Source organism: Triturus cristatus, chromosome 3_2 (assembly GCF_964204655.1).
Source record: "Triturus cristatus chromosome 3_2, aTriCri1.1, whole genome shotgun sequence".
Taxonomy (NCBI): domain Eukaryota; kingdom Metazoa; phylum Chordata; class Amphibia; order Caudata; family Salamandridae; genus Triturus; species Triturus cristatus.
Window position 1 is genome coordinate 493,681,395 of NC_140584.1, and position 22,548 is coordinate 493,703,942.

The 22,548-nt window shown below is 45.5% G+C and overlaps 1 protein-coding gene across 1 annotated transcript in view; it reads left to right on the forward strand.

The window, feature by feature from the left end:
• The window catches only part of SWAP70 (switching B cell complex subunit SWAP70), a 405,015-nt gene that overhangs the window by 166,681 nt on the left and 215,786 nt on the right, over positions 1–22,548 (forward strand). The gene's annotated exons all lie outside the window — the stretch shown is intronic.

The window sequence follows — 22,548 nt, forward strand, 5'->3', positions numbered from 1 at the left end:
TTTTGTTTATGTTTTTGTTTTTAAAACATTTAAAGAAACGGCATTGTTATTTACAATGTCAATAGCTTAATCACTCTCAAATGCGAGACCTAGTGCATTTGCACCCACACACAGAGCCACACACCCAAAGCCACACACCCAAAGCCACCCACACACACAGAGCCACCCACAGAGCCACTCACATAGAGCAACCCACACACAAATAGAGCCACCCATAGAGCCACCCACAGAGCCACCTACACACACACACAGAGTTACCCATACACAGACAGACCCACCACGCATAGAGCCACCTACAAAAAAAGCCACCCACACACACAGAGCCACACACACAGAGCCACCCACATAGAGCCACCCACATAGAGCCACCCACACAGAGTCACCCACACACAGTCACCCACACACACACAGACCCTCCCCCACACACACAGAGCCACCCACACACACAGAGCCACCGACCCACAGAGCCACCCACACACAGAGCCACCCACACACAGAGCCACCCACCCACACACACACACACACACACACACAGAGCCACCCCCACACAGAGCTACATGGTGTGAGGTGAGGGTGGGAGGGGGGCTGGGGGATCGGTGGGTCGGGGGAGGGGGGCCGTTTAGCAGGGTGGCATAAAGGTGCGGACAGCTGCAGGGCCACGGTGGTGCATAAGAGCCGGGAGGGCGAGGGTGAAGCGCTCTCTGGGGAGGGATGAGGGTCGCGGTACAGGGAGCAATGCTGGAGAGGGCGGGGGATGGTTGCACTTGGTGATAGCTGAGCTGCAGATTGCTGCTGCACCCCGGCTTCGCCCGTTGCATAGGGGACCCATGCGGCCTTTAGCGGGGGGTCGGTCGCGGTGGTGCTCAGGAGCTATAGGGGGAAGACCTGGGGGTAGGCAGGAGTTGCGTGGTATTTATCCCGAAGCCTTTCGTCCTTCAGAGGCCGGTTGGCTGGGTCACAGTTTCAGCGGGGCGCCCGGGAGCCATTGGGCAGGGGGGGGTAGGTGATGGCCGGGAGGGTAATGGAGGAGCCGGGAAAGGCCGAAGGAGACCAGTGCAAGTGGCGCCGATCAGACTGTCACCCAATGCCAGCCAAATGGTGAATGATTTAGCATTTTGTGGATGTAAAATGCATCACTTTGGAGAGCTATTGAGTGTCGCCGAAATGCACAGTCAAAACAAATGTAAAGAGATGTTGGGTTTACTACTCGGTCTTCTTCCATGTGCACCTACATTAGTTTTGTACCGCACGGTTTCTCACGAAAAGAATGAACATAAAGAGATGTAATATGACCGAAGTTGGGGATAGCCTGATCAGCCCCAAAGCCCTTGATGACGTGTACCTAGCGCCTAACACAACTCCATCGGTGAGCGCACTGTGTAAGGACTCCACACATAAAATTACGTGCACATCAGCCACCTCGTTTCTGATCACCACAAGCCTCAAGAGTGTGAAGCCTCTACAGTCACTGCATCCTAAACCCTCCACCCATGCATTACCTAGACCAACATACTTCCTCTCCCATCCATCTGCCTGTGTGCTCTACCACAGTCACCAAGTATCCCGGGAAACTGTCTCACGGCCACTAAGTCCCTTTGTAACATCAAAACAAGCCCCCCCTTGCTCCAGACCACTGTTTGCTGACGTGTCGTTTTAAGCCATGCTAGCATCGCTCCCAACTCCTTTGCTTACTCCGTCCATGACAAGAGTGATGTGCTCCTACTCTCTTAAGCACGGTGCTCTGAAATCAGACAAGGCACTTACTGCTTCAATACTACGGTGTCTCACCTTAACGACGTCTGGCACTGTCCACAACATGAACAGGAGGAAAGAACGAGTGTGCGTGAGTGAATAGCCCTGCCTGGAGGACGTCCCGCCCACGGAAACACAAAAGAAAGAGAAGACTGGTGGATCGCTCACTAATCTGTAGTTCGCTAGGTTGCGAACTGATATGGCTGCCATCTTGAAACTACAACTTTTTCATAACTCCGAAAGAAACCTTACTATAAAATTAAGATTTGTAAGGGTATTTGAATCTGAGAACCTTACAACCAGCCAGTCTGACTTTTTTTCTCTCAGAGTAAATTAGCACTTCTTTATTAACTATCCGGTGAAAATACAAGACAGACTGAAAAGATAGTGCCATCTACAACAGAAATAGTAAATAAAATCAATATTCAATTTTAATAAGTTGAGTTGCAAAGCCAGGGGCAAAAAATCTTAAATCAGCCTTTCATTTAAAACAGTGGAATTCCCATCAAAGAAAAATAAACCACAATTAAGTGAAGCGGGCCACAATGGTAACTTTAAACCTGGATTAGCGTGAAAATTTATTTTCACTAGAAACTTCAGTCAAAACGAAGAATATAAAATTCCAAGATAGAGCTAGAGCTTCATTTGCCGGATATGACAAATTGCTTATTTAATACTGTCGTGGCTCTCCACGACCAGCTAAAGACAGCGGTGGAAAAGAAGCTGGCGCCCTCACACCCAGCAGCTACACTGCGCAGTAAAAGACGGCCGTCTCCAGTGTCATTCAAGATTTAATAGTGCGTCTGCTGAGCGCGGGGTCAGCGAGAGCTGAGAATCAATACAGCTGGGCACGCTGCAAACACCGAAGACGATTCTGCAACATGGCAGCCGCTCACTGTCTTCCCTTCGCAAAGACATCATATTACCCGATAAAAGGGCACAAAGGATTCCATTTCCTCATCGTTAAGTCCTTGAGACCTAAAGGTGTGCCGAAGTCACCAGTTTCAAAATAATGAAGTGCTAATAAGGATGTTTAGCGGACAAAATTACCCCCAAAAACTTGTGCTGTGCTTTTAGAACACATTCGAACAAGCACACATCTGCCTTTCTCCGAGGTCAAGCAGAAATGCCTCGGAGAAACGCAGTGGCGTTTTCGGATTTGGGGGCGTGTTTCTTTTTCTCTCCTCTTGCCATTGGCTGGAGGAGAGTAAAACACGCCCAGCGAAAAATAACGAAAAAACACGCCCCCAAATCCGAAAAGGACGGGGCTTGTTTTGCGAGACAAGCTTCTTCTCCAATGGCTGGCCGGCATTTAAGAGGCCAGCCAATGGAGAAGAGGAGAGAAGAGGGGCGGGTTCAAGCCCCTCTTCTCCAAGTCATTAAATCTCGCGAGCGAGACTGCGCAAGCGCAGCCTTCGCTAGCCGAGACCTAAAAAACAAGCGAACGCTCTGGCTGCCTCCGGCGAGTGGTGCGCGCGCGCCACAGCAAGCGATCTGTTTTCAATTATCGTGCCCGTGTCTGGGCACGATAATTGAAAACAGATGTCGGCGTGCGGGTAACAGACACCAATAGGCCATGGGCGGAGCAACGCAACTGCCTTTGGCCTATTGCGTGCTGTCTGTCTAAAAAAGACGACCGCAAACTCCAATACCGTGGACCAAAAGGAAGCGCACAAGCGCGTGCGATTCCAGGGGTCCGTTTTGGAACCCTCCACAAAAGGGCTCTCGCCTGCGCGAGCAGTGCTTCGCACTGCATCGCTAGGGGGGAACCCTAAAAAGAGTCTGTTATGAATTAAAACAGATCTTCAACAACAAGCTTTATTTTTTACTCTACCCATTCTCTGATCACGAATCCTGTTAATTACCAGCTGCCACAATTGTGGTAAGGAAGTAAGTAGCATACCAAAATTACAAAAATAAGGAGCAGGTTGAAAAAACACAGCTGGTTCAAAGTTGCATTTAAGTGGACCCTTTGAGATCGTAATGACCTCATAGGGCTGGCTCTTTGCAGGGCCTAAAATCACCAAATTTCAAGTAAACCTACGGTTTGAATAAAGCTATAGTCACTAGACCCCCAAGTCTTCGCTTAAACTTGTATTCTATAAGGAGTAGAAAATCGATTTTAATTACAGGTTTTTCAGTCTGTTAACATTATTTCATTAAGCCAAGCATAGTGGCCAAGCTGGTTAGTGCATTAACTGGAGGGAGATTAATTTGACACCAAGCAAATTTCACTGGCTCTCAAAGTTGAAAGGCCTGTAGAATTTCTACAACCTTATAGTTCCAAATTAATGACTTCACCATGTGAGTTAAGTAAAGAGGTCAAAGCATTTGACCCGAATAATTATTTGTTGCCTTTGCTGGTAGGTGAGGACATATTTTAAGGCCTACCTTGTTCCACTTTTAGGCCCATTAAAGCCTTCAATCTGGTCCTGAGGTCCTAAGGGAGGGACATGGGTTAAAACTACAGAAAGTAAATAGGGCTATGAGAGCCAGGATTTCTTTCTGTTCCTGACACTGCCTTCCTGACCTCTGAACTCAGGGGAGCAAGCACTGTGGAAGAGGTTCTGAGGTGCAAGGCTGTGTCATCAGCTGCTACTCCTAGCTTGGGATACAGATGATATCACATGATCAGAAATCAGACCATTTTGTTGGATGTCTGTAATATATCATGAAACTGTTGAATAAAAAATGTAAACAGTAGAAAACTAAAAGTAAGAAAATGTTTCTTATTCTTGGATCTGTCTTGAGACAACTAATTTGTTTCTTAGAATACAGTCTGTCACTACCTGTAAAATCCCCAGTTTATGCAAAACATGCTGTGTGAGGGTGTTACCCGCCTCAAGACGCCAAAATGCAGGCAAGACTGCATAAAGAACCCTTGAAGAGGTCAAATGTCATTAGGAGCTAGGATTGCCCACAGATCAGGGGAATAAGGGTTTTGCCACCCTGTTGTGACAAACGGGAGTATCTGGACTTGGTGCAGGGATACTTCCCACCCCGCGTACAACGTGACGTTTTCAAAGTTGTGTTGGAATCACAGTGGACTCAACTCCCACACTCAACACTGCCGGGTCCTCTATTAGGATGATTGATAAAAATGGCATTAGCAGCAGCCCGTACCGATCCATAGGTGACCTGCATATAATATAACAAGTAACGGAGCAATCAGCAGTGGCAGCACCCTGCCATCTCACACTGCACCACATACAGAATGACTCTTGGGCTCCACCATCTCGACTTCACGACCTGTCCTTAACAAACCATTGACGTGTTTCAGCCTGTGCCTAGGAGTGGAGAACCGTAGGGCAGTAAGCTGAACCATGAGGGGAAGATACATGCACTATCGCCGTGGAACGGAACCAACTATATTTAAAAAAACAACAGGATGAGCTTCCACATTAAGAACATCTGAAGTGTTAGGAGTAAGGGAGCAATGGCTTCTCACAGGTTGCCAGTGAATATCTTAAAAGGCCTCCTGAATATGGCTACACCAGTAGTTATTGCCTGTAGTTGAGACACTCTGCTTCGCTCCTGGTTCCACATGTGCCATTGCAGGTTTAATTTATTGCCCACCTTACCCTACTGATAAGCCTTTTCATCCTCTTCTCTGGTTCATAAGTTGAGTGATATTCAGCAAGTAACATTATTGATTGGGGCTTTAGTCAATAATGCAATAGTGATTTTCTCCCTTGATTTTGAGGGAAACTGGGACAACCTTGATGTTGGCACCAAGAAGCCTTTCCATTGTCAGACCACCTTAACAATCCCATCCCATCCTGCCCAACCCCATCCCATTATGTTGCATCCTCTAATTTTGTAGCATGAAATATTTAATTGCGAAAAGTGGTACGAAAGAGCTCAATGTCGTGAAGCCTGTGACCAGACCGACGACCTGGTCTAGAAAAATGTTCAAAGATTGCTAAAGGAGCACGAGTTAGTGCCTGGGAAAATATTTGAGTTGTCTGATATTTCACATTAGATATTGCTTTAAACACGTATAAATGTGCATGCTTTTTCCAGTGGAAGTATTTTAGGTCAGTTTCTATTTTTAGGTCTCGGCTAGCGATGGCTGCGCTTGCGCAGTCTCGCTCGCGAGACATAATGACTTGGGTGAAGAGGGGCTTGAACCCGCCCCTCTTCTTCCCTGTTCTCCATTGGCTGGCCTAGTAAATGCTGGCCAGCCATTGGAGAAGAGGTCCCGTCACTCCGATCCTGCCCCGTCCTTTTCGGATCGGGGGGCGTGTTTTTTGCGAGAAGTCTCAGGGAGGAGACAACAGCAAAACACGCCCCCCAATCCGAAAAGGACACTCCCTTTCTCCGAGGCATTTTCTGCTGTGCCTCGGAGAAAGGCGGTGGTGTCCTGGCGTTGCTCCCTCACCTGATCTCCTACTGTACGGCAGGAGCTCTGTGCTTGGCCGCTGAGGTGACGGACCCGCGTCATGGGCAGCGTCTCTGTATGTTTCGAAAAAGTTCTACAGAAAGATTTTTATGTTTTCGTTCGCACCGGAATCTTATGGTTCCGCAAGATGGCTGCCCAGAGTCCGGAGGATGCTGTCTGAGCGCATGTGCAAGCCTCAACCCGAGTGTGATTGCCTGACCCCGGCCACCGTGACCGCACCGCTCCAGGCGCTTACCGTATCCCGAGTCTGCCCCTGACGCTGCCGTCATGAGAACCGGCTTCCCGTGGCACAGCTGAGCGTGCTGTGCTTACAGTCACGAGCACGCCTTTGTGTGCTGACTTGCCCCTAACTTTGTGTTGGTGCAGCATTTCCTGCGAAGACCGCTTTTTGCGCATTGGCAGCTGGTCTTCACGCGCTGAACCTAAAGCCTTACCATGGCACTGACTATGTTTGGTAAGTCTGACGCACAATTCATATTTATCGTATCTGAAGTGGCTAATGCCTTTGTGACTGTTTCAGAGACGGTGACAGTCTGTGTGATACAGTGCTTGTGTCTGCCGCCTGAGACAGTATAACTGTCTGAGGAGAGCTCCTTCCCATTGTTTCCTCGGGCAGAGCCCATGGGCGTGTACTCCTGCTAATTTTAGCTCTGCTACGGCTAGTCCACTGAATCTTGATAAAGATTTAGCTGGAGGAGGAGTGCACGATTTTCAGCCGTTGGCGATTTCATTATGCACAGCTGTTTAACTGTACGAGAATTTACCTGTATTTCACATTCCCAATGCATGCGCGTTTTATACAAGAAAGTCGGTCAGTGGTTAAATCGATCCTTTTAGCCTCCAGCTGTTTTTTCATACACGTGAAAGTCACGTGTCTTAAGTTATTACCCTCTGCCCTTCCACAATCGCAGGCACACCATCTGAAACAATTTTAGTAACCCATGCACTTCAGCTTTCCTCATGTATTTTAACACGTGACGCTGGCCCCTCTGCTCTCTTTTGTCATGCAAGAACATAACATTGTACCTTCTGCCGTCACTGGTCCTCTTATCAATTGACGCATTACTTCCAATTAATCCCACTGTACTCTGTCATTAGACTTTTTTTTATTACGTGGCAAACTATCCATGCCCACATGCATGCTGATAAACGCAGCGACTGTTCACCCTCTTTTTATCTACCATACCAGTAGCCCCCTTCATTTACTGTCCTCCATATTTTTTCTATTTTTGAATCTATGTGTAAGCATCTTGTATTCAAGATCTTTTGCCTATATTACTACAGCATTATTTTTATGTAGCACTTTATATCTTTGTTTTTGCGGAACTCCATTTATCAACCACAGAAGGATGAAAGACTGACGCAGCTCTGTTATGATGTGATATTGACCTACAGGCGATACAAGATGCCAGCAGTTGGAACTTTACACACTTGGTCACGTTGCCAACTCAGCTTACTATGTGCAGGAGGTGTTCCTAACGTAATTCAAATCTGTATTGAATTCATAGAGGTAACAAAATTGTGACAACAAAAGCGTGTACTGGGTTTTTCACTTTCAGGGGTCCGCAGCTTTTAGACACACCTAAAAAAAAATTATGTCTTCAGTTAGACCCTGGTTTAACTTTTCTCCAAACGAGAATTGATCACCATTATTCAGATCATGAAACCCTCTGGCCAGGTGTTGCATGGGTTCAGCTGGCACTCTTCCTGCATATTCTCTTTCTGCTGAAGATCTACGTTTTGTTTCTAGAACACTTCTTTCAGACCAGGTTATGTTCTTTATAGATGGTTGTAACTAACAACTATCCCCTTAGAACACCTCCCGCAATGAAAAAGGGTCCAGTGCCTGTACCCCTTTTTAGGTCTCGGCTAGCGATGGCTGCGCTTGCGCAGTCTCGCTCGCGAGACATAATGACTTGGGAGAAGAGGGGCTTGAACCCGCCCCTCTTCTTCCCTGTTCTCCATTGGCTGGCCTAGTAAATGCTGGCCAGCCATTGGAGAAGAGGTCCCGTCACTCCGATCCTGCCCCGTCCTTTTCGGATCGGGGGGCGTGTTTTTTGCGAGAAGTCTCAGGGAGGAGACAACAGCAAAACACGTCCCCCAATCCGAAAAGGACACTCCCTTTCTCCGAGGCATTTTCTGCTGTGCCTCGGAGAAAGGCGGTGGTGTCCCGGCGTTGCTCCCTCACCTGATCTCCTACTGTACGGCAGGAGCTCTGTGCTTGGCCGCTGAGGTGACGGACCCGCGTCATGGGCAGCGTCCGTGCTCATTCCGTAACCCGGAGTCTCCGCTCCGCTCTAAAACAGCAGGGCGTTAACAGGGAATTAAAGCAGGCGCGCTCCGTTCCCGATATACCCGCAGCACAAAGACATTCGCAGAAAAGCATTCCGACATACCTCCGGCGCATCTCTCATTCCGAGGTATTTCATGGACTTATCAGTTATCTCCATGTTTTGCGCTGGTATAAAATTGGATGCAATAATTTCCAGGGTTTTGACCAATTTTGCTTTATTTCTTAGTATTCAGGTTGTAAATATAGTGCAAATTAAGGTGGTATTCGCACCAAACTGATAGTCATTAGAAAGTATAGAATTCGAGGATGTACCGGGGTTTGCCCAAGCTACTGTCTGTACCCATGTTCCCCCAGGAGCGGGTACCTTCACCCCTTCCTTGCCCTTCCCCTCACACCTCCCCCTCGAAAATGGTTCCTGCTCCAGTGCCCCGTCATTGTGTCACACGCAGATGCGCCACGCCCCTTGCTGCCTCATGGCCTCCCACTTCCACCACCACACCCCCTCCCGCAGTCGACAGGAGATAAAGTCAAGATGAGTAGGGGAAAGCCATGGGAGGCGAGGAGAAGCGCTGCGGGGGGCCCCGGCCCGGGAGCCGGAGCAGCGGGCCTCTCCCCTGTGATGTTTGTTTATCCTCACACCTCTCCAGGCGGGATAGAGGGGACAGGGAGGTATGTGCAGTGAGAACTAGCACTATTTCTGGATGTGGATAGATCAGCGGGATATACCATGTTTCCTGGCTGCGGGTGAGTTAAGCCTCAGATCTGCCACCCCGCACCAGTTCAAAGATAGCCTGTAGAACTGTAGGCGCGAAAGGACGGACTCTTTATTTTCTAGCCTCCATTTCTAGGAGGTTTATCTCTGTCTGTAACCAACCCTATGTTCTTTTAACGGCCGTGACACGGGTCATATGCGGTCTCAATGGGCGCTTTTAATAATGTAGGCTAACTCCCTGTCAGAGACTCCCTGACATTGTTGTGGGATTTAGCTTCATATCCATTTCAGAACTCTTACAATTCTGGCTTCTAATACTAGAGCTGTCCGACCCATCAGACTGGATCACCGATGTAATCCCTTGAAAGAGAGGAGGAAATAACTATTGAAACTGCAACCCGAGTTCACGATCAGCTGGTGCTATAGTTCCGCGGGTTAGGCGCCTGCTTCCGTTTTCTGTGTCTAATCTGCTGTAACTCTCGCGCTCCAAACTCGGACTGAGCCTGCCGATGAGATCAGCCTATCACATGCACACCACGTGTTTCAGTACTTCCAGCAGGGTGTTGTAGGTGCCTACTGTACAGATCTCCGTCTTCTATGCTGCTGAACGCCATAGGCTACTCAGTAAGGCAGATCAGTGGGTCGTGTGCCTGCTGCGGAAATCCATGAGACGCTCGCATATTACACATTGCACTACGTGTAGGATAGCTCAGTGTGTTAGACCCCTTCAGGGAGTTTGTGTACAGTCTAAAAACAAGCATTTACAATGCAACGGTCTCGGCATTGTTAAAGTTAGAGCTATTGGCATTGCTCATGACAATGCCGTTTCTTTAAATGTTTTAAAAACAAAAAACATAAACAAAAATAATGTCATGAGCAATGCCAATAGCTCTAACTTTACCAATGCCGAGACCATTGCATTGTAAATGCTTGTTTATCTTTAACTGTAAGATCAGACCGGTGGCACACGGTGTTGTTGCTCAAGTTGTTGCTGTAAATAAGGTTTGCTGTCATAAGAACGTGACCCCAGCCGAGGTATCAAATCTTGGTGTTCCGGATACAATTCTTGTGCTAACACGGACGTGAATATTCTTTCTGCACTAACTATACGTTCAGTGTCTCTTGTTCAATTATTCTCACCTTGGCGCAAGTTGTAATCCCGTTTTAAATGTTATGTGGGGAGATATAGAAAGTTTGCATGATTAAAGTTTGATATATTTCTTAATTGTTTCACAGATGGTACAACTTTTCTTGGTGTGAGATTACGTTCACATGTTATTTAGTGTACTATCGCAAATTCTAATATTTTCAAAAAACATAAACAACGTTAAAATCCATCTCTCGCTGCATTACACAGAATTTCCGTACACAAGGTCGAAAAAGATACTTAACTGAGATGGATAACTAATTTCTCCGTAGCCCCTTATCTCTGTACACATCATGCACAGTGAATGTGAAAATCAGTGACGATTATTCGCTCATCCTTTTATCGCCATTAAACACACTGCATTTTTCATGTGCGTTCAAGGATCGAAGGGACACTTCACCACTGCCACCAAGAGCCAGGCCAGTGTGGACTCCTTGGCGGGAGCCTCCTCAGGAAATCAGTAGCTGACTCTAAGGGCGCATATGTCGTCTGCAACCTCATTCAATGAAAACATATGAAGTACTATTGTTCTATCTTGGGATGCCGGTGAAACATACTTAGAAACCGGAAGTGAGCTGCTTCCGGGAGCGCCCATGACCTTTAAGAACAAATGTGTCTCCTGCTGAGAAAGCAGGGCATCCGCAAATCACATGCTTGTGTGCCGAAAGCGGCGCCTGCCAGATTCACTCCGCAGTCCATGAATGTTTAGCAAACGGATTTTTCACTGATAAACTCACTGTCCATAGTATTCTTATAAATAACCTGGCGTGCTTAGCAGAGATTCTGAGTGCAGTACTCATGCTAACACTTCATGCACCCTTGTGGTTGGGCCGTCTACCAACCTCATACCGGAAGACGCGGCCTGACCGGGTGTTTTTTCAAGTCTAGCTTAGTCCTTGCACTATTTTGTTTTGTCTCTATGATTATTACAAGCATGCAATGAACAATACTGCAAAAGTTTCTCATAATGAACATTGGCAAAACCAATAGTTGTGGCTTGCATTTTGAGTCCTGACTAAAATATTTTTTAAAAACCTGCAGCAGAGAAAAAAATCAAAACCAATTGCTCTCTGTATAGAATAGGACTATGAGATACAGAGTTTAATGTGTGATGATTCAGTATACTTTAGATAAGTAAAATATTCCTTCATGCTTGACAATACAAGCAATCCATAGGAGGTGTGATTATACACCAAACAGCCAATAGCTTGTGGGGAGAGAGAGTGCTACTCCTCTGAGTGGATACAAAGCCATCTGTATCTATATTTTTTAAGCTATATAGTGTCACATGTGCGCCCCTAAAAGTTCAGCCTCAGCCAGCTGGATATATACAATGATCACGCCTGCACTGGAAGGCAAGCAATTTTTGTGGAAGCACACAAAGTTTACCCAATCAAAATATGTACTCCTGGCTCCCAACATGTGGCCGGAGCCAAAGCCCCTTTCTAGTGATGCTCACATAGTTGTCGTGGCGACAGCCACACTGTCAACTAGATCATAAACACCAGTGTCTAACATTGAGTTCTTATTTGTTTGCAAAGAATGCCATATCGACATCTCACTCTTGGCTTCTCACCTTGCAAACATTTCAGATGCACATTAAAAGTTGTGGTGTTATAGTGGCGATTGTGGGTCATAGTTTACTGTCATTCTTATAAATTTACCTTTTTGTAGTAAACCCCCTTCTCGTTCTCTTTCCTGGCAGGCCAAGGGATTCCTGAAGTGAGCATAAGTGCAGTAATGCTTTATTGGTCAGTTAATTAAAACCTACAATATTAACAAAATAAAGTCACAAGTTAAAACCAATAAATACCATAATTACGTATAAAACGTACTGTCTTCATTCATTTATAATACAAGATTTTGGCTCTCTTAAACAACCAACCTGATAACTGGGTATGAGCGGAGAGGTGTTAACCCGTCATGAATCTCGTATTAATATTTCTCAAAGTATTGTAAAATATTATACGTTTTAAATCTCACACAATTGTATTGCAAAGATGCATGCCTTAAGAGGTCAAGCTGTACCATAGCCTAATTTCATAGAGTACTCTCAATAAAGTGCCTAGTGCTTAGCTTAATTACAGATCTCGAAAATACCAATTATGTAATATACTAGTTTTACCTGATGCTTTTTACATTCAAGATTTTGCAATGAATGAGAAATATAATTCATGTAGGATATATCACAGATACAGTTTCACGAGAAAACAATGCAACACAAGCATTAAAAATGCAACAGGTCTCGTCTTTGTCCAAGTTAGAGCATTTTTTTTTAGCAAATGGTGTTTCTTTTTAGAAGTGATTTTATTATTGTGTTAGCAGTTTTCAATGTACATAATATGCATATTTATGCATGCATTTAGAGGTTTCGTTATTTAGATATGCAGATGTATTGTATGTGTATATATGTGCATATACGTGTTGGTCTATATATGTATATAGGTATATAATAGCATAGTGTGCATACATATACAGATCTATACATGTATAAAAGCATATTTTAGTGATATTGGGATGGATATATGTATATATAGTGATATCTTTAATAAAATTGCTTCAACTTTCACAAATGCGAGACCTGTTGCATTTGGAATGTTTGTTATTTAGTGTATACATATATGTATATATGTGCATATGTGTGGAAAGATATATGCATATATATATTGACATATGTATACATATATATCTATAAATATATGCATATATACGTATGCGCATATATATGTGGAAAGATATATGCATATATATTTTGACATATGTATACATATATAGCTTTATATATATGCATGTATATAGGTAAGTGTGTAGGCCTCCTTTTGTTCGAGTCTCTTGGTTGGGAGCAGTCAGGAGCCTCACACCTGATGAAAATGCAGCAGGGAAAACAAAGGCTCACACTTTGTTAGCACTTCACACATACTTAAGAAAGGCAGCTTGTGGACAATGACACAAGCCAATGAAAAATATGGGCAGAGAGTGGGCGGAGCTTCAAGTCATACCTGAATACAGCATGCCTCGCAGAGCAGCGCATGTACTGCCCAGGCTCGACCTAAAAACAGCATTTGATGCCCAAATGCCTCAGCTAAGAAGCTTATAGGAGCAATTGGCTCTCCACTTGCTTACAATTGACAGTACAGATTATAAACTTTAAAGATGGGTTTATCTTGCACAGAGTCACCACATAAGAAATGACCCTTCACTAATCTCCTCAACAAGCAACATTACTGGCATCCCACCAAAACCAACTTGAAAAGGAGAAGCCAACAAGAGGAGATCACTTCACTTCCCATCATTCATCTGCACAGGAAGTGACATCACTTCCTGCCTTCTCCTTACTTCAGTCAACTCCCCTGGGCACCCCAGCAAAGCGCGGACTCAGACAAAAGCACTGACTGTTTGTGCCAGAAACCCCTGTGCGTCACCCAGCCCCACATACCATCAGCCCACACACCGAGATTCAGACAAGCCAGACACTCACATAGCATTGGCGCTACACATACACAACCTTGTACACGCCCCACTAACTACTGCACACACCTCTTTAACTACAGAGCACACATTCCAACTCATGCTCATTAACTCTCACTCAGCATACTCCATGCACCAGACGTCGCAGATCGCATCAGCTATGACAAGCTTGACACCCTCCTCATCACAAAAACATGGCGCACACCCACATCATCACACATCCTAGGAACCATCTCCACACAGGCTACAGCAGCCGTCGTGTGGACTGTGCACAAAAGAAGGGAGGAGGCTTCGCTATCATCCATAAATCATCCTGGTCCTGCACCTTATGCAAGTAACACTCAACGCCAAAGCCTCCTTGGGCGTAAAAGATCATAATTGATGAATTCTCGGGTGGTCTCACCACCTCATCTTTCAGACACACCCACACCACTCTCTTGGGTAACTTCACCTTCCCAGAAAACCAAAGCTCAAAAACACAAGACACCCTCACCTACCTCATCGACACAGTCAACACGATACAACATATCGCTCAACCAACACGCTTCAACGCCACAACTATGACCTTGTCTTCTCAACAGCACCAGCAATCTAACTCAAACCACACATGCTCCGGACCAGACCACCTCACTATCTCCCTTCTCAGCATCAACAACAGACTGCCTGGTCTGCAGTGGTTTCTACATCCTGGTGCAAGAGAGCGCCTCGTGGCAGCAGATTTCAGTCGCTCAGGCACCTGGGGAGGATGTGGCCTAACACCCAGAACGGACGACTTCGGAGCGGAGGATCGGGTAGGTTTGAGTCTCGACAATGACTCTAAAGATCCTGTGATTCTGGCCAAATCACCTATTCCTCCCCTGCCGAGCAAAGATGAATGTGTCCTCGTATAACACAACTGGTGCTCATGTAAAGTGCTCCGATACCCTCGGGTCGAGGTTGCGTTATAGAAAACTGCAAATTTAGCGCCAAGAAGCAGGAGCAGACAGCGCTTGTCCTGCCAGCCTCATAGACGTGCGTTCTGTCCAGTTTGTAACGTGCCCCAGCAGGAGGCGCTCTGCAGCCCTGACCTCTGCCCTCCATCACCAGGGACCGTCACCAGGGGGGTGGGGGGCACTCTCTCTATTCTTCAAGGCTGGGCAGTGGCAGGGGCGCCGGACAGTGCTCTCATGCCCACAGCCCCTGTTCTTGCCCTCATCGCTTGGTTAATGCCTGGTCTGCAGTGGTTTCTACATCCTGGTGCAAGAGAGCGCCTCGTGGCAGCAGAGTTCAGCTGCACAGGCACCGGGGGAGGATGTGGGCTAACACCCAGAGCGGACGACTTCGGAGCGGAGGATCGGGTAGGTTCGAGTCTCGGCAATGACTCTAAACATCCTGTGATTCTGGCCAAATCACCTATTCCCCCTTGCCGAGCAAAGATGAATGTGTCCTCGTGTAACACAACTGGTGCTCATGTAAAGCGCTCCGATACCCACAGGTCGAGGTCGAGCTATAGAAAACTGCAAATGTAGCGCCAAGAAGCAGGAGCAGACAGCGCTTGTCCTGCCAGCCTCATAGACGTGCACTCTGTCCAGTGTGAGGGGGCACACAGCTCATGTGCCCCCTACAGCTCTCACTCAGTTGTGCGCCCTTAAAATCACAAACATATCAAGCATTGACAAACTCAACAATCGAGGCTTTCGTTGCTTCTCTTTGTGTAATGCAAGCAGATACCACAAAATTAAATCAAATCAAATGCAGGTGTCTAAACTTGGCTGCCACACGTTTGCAATAAACATGTTTACATTATAAAACATCAACTGAGGTGGCTGCTTTACTAGTGGGGTTTTTAAATAGCAAGCAATTCGGTTGCACAGGATATTGTACGATTATTTGAAAAGGAGTTGAGAATAAATCAACACCAAACCCTCCGATCACTATCGCTCTGATCACAGGCACCTCTGACGCATCACTCACGGGACTTACTACAACAGCTTTAAAACAATCGCTCGCCATGAGGTAGACTTTTGGCTTTTTAGCCCGTCCCACTTGGACTTCCTCGCCTGCTTTTCTTCTGAAGTAAAAGGTTTCTTATCTTTATGGGGCCATGTGTTTGGCCCCATAAAGATGAGAAGGAAAACGTCACAACAAGCTCTTTTCCAATGGCTGGCCACCGTTTAGCATAACCGGTGACGCCAGCCAATGGAAAAGAGGGGCGGGGTTTAAAGCCCCTTACAGAATATACCTAAAAACGTTAAATCTCGCCAGCGAGACTGCGCATGTGCGCAGCCCACTCTAGCCGAGACCTAAAAAACAGCGATTTTACCATAAAGTGACTAATTAGTGCACAATACACGGAAAAAACTGCTTTATGCTTACATAGAAAAAAGTGCTATGTGCTTATCATAGATTTCGAAACTTCATGCTTTTACAATTCTTTAAACTACCAAACAACAGAATATAAAACATGCTAGCTTTGCGTGGACTAGCTTACTATGTAGTTGTGCTTTGTACGTTCAAATTTAAATGGAGTCAACAATGTAAACTATACTTAGTTTGGTCACCAGGACAAATCCTTTCAAAAACTAAAACAAAAGGGATAACATTCTTATGATCTTGGTTCAAATATCATCACTCTGATTTGACTAGAGACACCCCTTTATTAAAAAAACACAAAAAACTAGTTGAGGCAAAATACTAAATGCTTGTCCTAGATTTGAACTCTACGTACTAAAACCACTACAGTATGGAGAGTAAAACTGCAAGAATAGTCATGTCTGTAATCCTAATACATTTGGTATAGATAATAATGCGTCGAAGTTTAACTTTAGTTCTCCCATAAAATGAACCATAGTAGATGAGTATTCATGAAGCATCTCCAACGCAATAAACAAGTGCCACAGGTAGAACATCCTTTATAACTCGAACTTTGCTAGCTTTGACTCTGCACATAAACCTAAAGAATTTCCCACAGAGCACCGCATCACATCTTTCCCTTGAAGGCAGGCTATAACTGCTTGCTGACACATCAGTGGCGGCCGGCATGGATCTGGGGTGTTGAGGCGGGGGGTGGCGATCGGGTTGATGGGGAGAGGTAAGAGGATATTTTCAAAAAAGGGGGAAAAAACGTACCTTACTGTGGTGTCTCTCAGTCATCTCGTCTCACGTTGGGAATGAAATAGGAAGCAGGCTGCCAGGCTCCCTGACTAATCCTAACGCTGCAATGCAGCGTTGTGATAGGTAAGCTCCCAGGCTCCCCACAATGCATTGGTCTGAACCCAGGGACTGGGAGCCTGGGCATGTTCTCCATGCAGGTTGTAATGCAGCCTGCATGGAGAACAGGGAAAGTGCGCATGACTGTTTGGCAGGCCAGAGAGGGCTGGCCAAACAGTTATTGTGCATTTAGGAGGGTGCTACCACTCCTCGCCTGCTCTGTTGCCCGCCCCATCACGCAAAACTGCCGCAGCAGGAGGACAAAATAAAATGATAACATTTCGTTATCATTTTATTTTTTCCTTTCTTTTACTACTTCAAGGCAGTGGGGTGACGCTCCTCCGCCTTAGCCGAGGAGCCGCCATTGTGACACATATGTACAGTGTTTCTAATGAAGTACTGTCTCAACAACCCTTTCCGTTCCGCTCTTAGTACTGGGCACGTACAGACAATATGGCAAACGCCTTCCTTTGGATAATGACAAAGCCGACATGAAGCCCCAACAGTTGATCTTCTCCAGAGAGGGGAATGAAAACGTGTTTGAAAGACGCCCAATGGAATATGCAGCAGCTTGAACTTTAGACCATACAAACCCCCTAAGTATGTTTGACATTTGAAGGGTCAAATGAACCTGTTACCATCCATGCATGAGATCTTTTGGACAGCATATCTTTATCCAGTAGGGATGAGATCTTTTTCCCCAGATGCATTTATGACTCTGTTAAAGGCAGGTTGCGAGAGGGTTAAAGCCCAGAGCTCTTCAGCCTTATATGTTGTTAAGGCCAGGTTAAAATAATCATGTGCCATGATGTTTCTTGAATCACTTATGGCTTTCCGCACAATAGAACTTAGGATGCGTCGTGGGTCATTTCTTAATTTAGAACAGGATTTCAATTAAAAACCCAGGCTGCTTCTGCTCTGCCTCCTAAGGCCGAACTCTAGACGAATTTGGGCAGGGGGGCCTAGCGAGGAAGATTGAGTGGGAAACGATATGTCCCTACAATAGCATTATCAATTATATAATCTGCTTTTCCTCTCAAAGCCTCTATACCATACGTAAGAGAGGGATCATGTTTAGCAGTCATTACTTTCAGGAGTGGCTGTAATGGCAGGCCTTTTAAAGAATTCCGTAGTGAATAAAAAGCAGTGGGGAGGGTGTTGTTTCTTCTGTGTATTGCACTACACTAATTCATAAATGCACCTCTGAAGTAGAAAATCACCCCAAATACTTGAACTCCGTACCGGTTTCCAAAGCTGACCCATCTATATAGAATATAGGCGGTGCAGATTTTCATCTAGTCACTAACATAGTTTTTGTTTTATTAAGGTTGACACAACCCATGTTTCACTGCGTACCGAGCAGTTGTATTGATTAAACGATGGAGGCAGAGTCTGTATGACTAATCAATACAACCTTGTTGGCATACAACATGTGTGAAGTATTAAAGCCAGCCACCATGGACGAGTGAGAGTAGACACTATTTAAGGCCAATGTCATCTCTGCAAGATCCAAATCAAATAAAAAACAGAGCCAATACACAACCTTGCTTTAGGCTATTTCTTGTTGGGATTTATATTTAAACCCTCATACCTTTTCCCAGACTTACTCTTGTTCAAGTGTCTGTGTACAGCAATTGAGTAGCCTTTAAGAGGAGAGGAGCAATTCCCCAGCTTTGTAATTTGGACCACAAGATGTTTCACTTTACTGCATCTAAAGCTGAAAGTTCACGTAACATAGATGTAGATTTAAAGAATGGCACTTTGCCTGTTCGATTAGTATGGCCAGCATCTGGGTTTTGTTGTATGTGCCAATTCCCTTAATAAACCCAGTCTGATTCATCTGCACTAACAATTAACTGCGTCTGCCCAGTCTGACAATTCGGCAAGAAGCCATATTGCAAAGTATTTTGCCTCTCCATCCATTAATGCAATCAACCTGTAATTGGATGATAGTGTAGTTTTTCCTGGTTTATAGATCGGGGCTAGGATGGACCCCACTAGCAATCTGGGATTGGTTAATAGGGACGTATTTGTATAAGATGACCAGATATTTGGCCCAGTAGTGTGGATTTTCTTTGTTGGGTCCAAGGACACCATCACAACGACTCGTGATGATTATTTTCTCCACTTCTCCTATTGAGACAGCACTTAGTGAACCTACCTCCTCCAGTTTTGAAGTCTCTATTTTTTGAGCTCACTGTGATGATTTTGCACCACCATACATTTCCTGTAGAAACTCTGTCCAGGAGGCTTCCGAAATGTTTGAGGTCAAAGAAGACCTGCACAGGCCTGTGGCATGATTCACCAACCGCCCGAACTCTCTGGCATCCTTTAGTCTGGTGGCTGGGAGAATTTTGCACCAATACAAATCAACGTCTGATTTGGCTGACTCCCACAAGGCTTTTTTATATAATAATCTCAACTTTGGGAGGGTCTCACTCCGTGTGTTCAAATTTGGATTATTTCTGAGTAGCCGTAAAGCATGGTTCAACTTTAATTTAGCTAGTTTGAGTTGGGCCGAGACCCTTCTAGGCCGAGTTCTAACCAGGGCCGAGGGATTTGAAGCCCTTTGAACACAATCCTGGTTCTTCAGAAGTAGCTTAATGAATTGGACCCACTTGGCCAATGGGTTGGGGGATGTTTCCCATTGGAGTCTGGGTTCGTGTTCAAATTTCTCAATGGAGTCTGTTGTCCACTGCAACCTTCTGCAATTGATCGTAGACACTGTGCTAATATCCGGCTGAGCTAGATCTTGCAAGGAAACATGCAGATTTAACTGCATCTTCTGAGGTTGATGATATCTTTCCAGCCGGCTTCCCAGGGCATAGTAGCTACCATATGGAATAAAGGAATAGACTCTAAAGTGTAGACAGTGGTTGAATTGGGGGTTGCTGAGTGATGGGATGGATGCGCCGGAATATCAGGTTTGATGCGACCATTCAAGACTCTCAGACCTAGATGCTCCACCTCATTTATAAATTGTCGCCCACTAACATCCTTCCTCTGCATATAAGGTTGAAACCAGGGAATGTGCCAGATCTGGTTGAATGTATCCACAGTTTGATCCCTAGTTGTCGCCTGCAGCAGATTCATGTTAAATTGCTGGCCATTAAGATAAGAGGCTCTGATTTTGTTGTATGAATGGACAGTTAAAAAATCCAGTAAAATATCGATTGTTTTTTTTATACCGGCAAGGGATGTATGTAACCATTTTTTTTTCTTCAATTTTTCATAATAACAATACAAAGCATGCATGCACGTACTCAAAGACAGGGCAGTGTATATAGCCTTACATTGATAGTTCCAGTTGAAGCGGCATAGTATTATACATTCAAGAGCGTAGTTCAATATAGTTTTGGGATGTTGTTCACAATCCCTTCACACTTCATATCACTGTATATAGCATTTACAATAATTTCATAACAGAGACTGAAAAGAGATAGTTTAGCTACTAAGTGGAGCATCAGTGACTAGCCATATCTTAGGGCTAGGAATGGAGCGATTGGTAACATGGTAGGCATTTGGCGGAAGTAGAAGCTCTAGACATAATATCCACTGCACAACCCAACAATGATACTTATGTCTTTCGTGGGACAGAGTTTAGGATTCATTTGGTTAAATAGTGTCAGCCGGGTTCGTCCTCGGGTGTGTAAGCAGGTAACTCGTGAGGGGGCCCCATATATCTCTAGGTTGTGATGTGCTAGAAAGTAGCTCAGCATAGTGGGACTGGCAATACAATAGATCAGACACCCAATCTTAGAACCCAACGACATGCAACTAGTCTTTTGGCCATCAACAGGCCCAGGGAGACGTATTTATGTAGTGATTTAGGAATGTGTTTGGTGTACCCCAGTAAGGCAAGGAGAGAGGTTTTCTCAATAGTCAGTGCTGTCATCTGTTCTATGGCTTCCAGGACTTTCCCCCAGTAGTCATGTACACTAGGGCAGTCCTAGGCCAGATGCAGGAAATCTGCACTCGGGTTTCCGCACCTGTCACAACAGTCCGAATCCCTGAGTTTAAATCTGCACATCTTGCCAGGGGTGTAATACAGGCAGCGGAGGAATTTGAAGTGCGTGATGCGTAGCATACTGCTAGCCGAGATCTGCTCCGTCTGCAGGCAGCAGTAGGACCATTGATCGTCCGACAATGCATAGTCGAGTTCTGAATCCCAGTGCACGCGTGCGGGGCATGGGGTCCTCGTCCGTTTATTGTGTGTTGTGTGATATATCTTGGAGACCAGTCGCTTTGGGGAGGTCGCGCTCAGCATCAAATGGAGGGAGGTAAGGCAAGGAGGTTCCTGTGGGAACTCTGGGGTGTTAGAGGGTATACCCTGTCGAAGACACACATAAAGAAAAATATCTAGAGGGGTTGGCTGATGCTCTCGGAAGAAGAGGTCAGAGGTACGAAATCTGCCCGTCTGATACAGATCTCCCCATGTAATGACGTGAATACGTTCTTTGAGTTGTCTAAAAGCTATCTCTTGTAGGAGTGACATATTAGGGTGGTACACAAGGGGGAGCGAAGGGGAATTCAGCATGGAGCTGTGCATAATAGTATTTATGCGATTCCAGGCTGTTATCGTGCACGTGAGTGTAGTGGAGTCTTTGTCCCGCGTGTTTACAGCAGTGTGAAGTGCACCTTCAATGTATGTAACCATTTATAATCCGCAGGGGAGGTGCACTAGTTGGAGAATATTCCAAGAATTTTACTGCTTGCAGATTAGGATGGTGGACGCTGATCTGTTCTGACATTAAGTTCAGCCGCTTCATAGATAGCAAAACCACCTTCTGGGTGACCCAGTGTGTGAGTTCGAACCACCGGTTTACTGAAGCTCAAGAATGCTAGGAGGTCTATAGCTTCTTCAACCCAGGTTTCTTGTAAAATCACCACATGAAAAGTTTTTATATGAGCTAGAAAGGCCTCGTCCTCAATATTACCCAGTAGTCCCTCTATATTCCAGGTACAAATCTAACGACTCTCCATTGGGTGAGCAATCAGCTAAGTGGCTACTCTAACAGTCATTCAGATTCCTCTGTGACCCAGGTCGTAGGGCACCCGAAAGCCAAGACCAGTCCATTGTTACATGTTGTGGTTGTTTCTCAGGCAGTACAACTTTGCCATGGCCATTTGTGTTGAAATCTTGACCCCGTCAGTGTGACTGAATGGCTCTGGCCCCTCTAAGTATAGATGCTGGCTGAGTCTGTACATTGTCACCAAGTCTTTTGTTCAGTTGTTGTAAACCCCGTTTTCCTGCATAACCTTGATGGGAGTGACATTTCCCGGGGCTGCGAGGCAAGAGAAATTGGGGATAAGCTATGTCAATCTCTTGGGAGATTTCAATTCCCTATTTTTCAAATGCCTGCTTCTCTGCCCACACTAGTTCTGCGAGCCAGTCTGTTGCTCAGGCAATGACTGTTGAATGTTCCCCAGCAGGATTTAAGGCTCTTAAAAAAAAAAGTTGACTTAGTGGATGTGAGATGATTTAATGTGTCTTAAAGGATGGAATTATTGCGCCATGTGAACCATAGTGCCTGTACTGATTTTATCAAAATGCCTCCTCAATTTATATTTAGGTGTAAAAATTA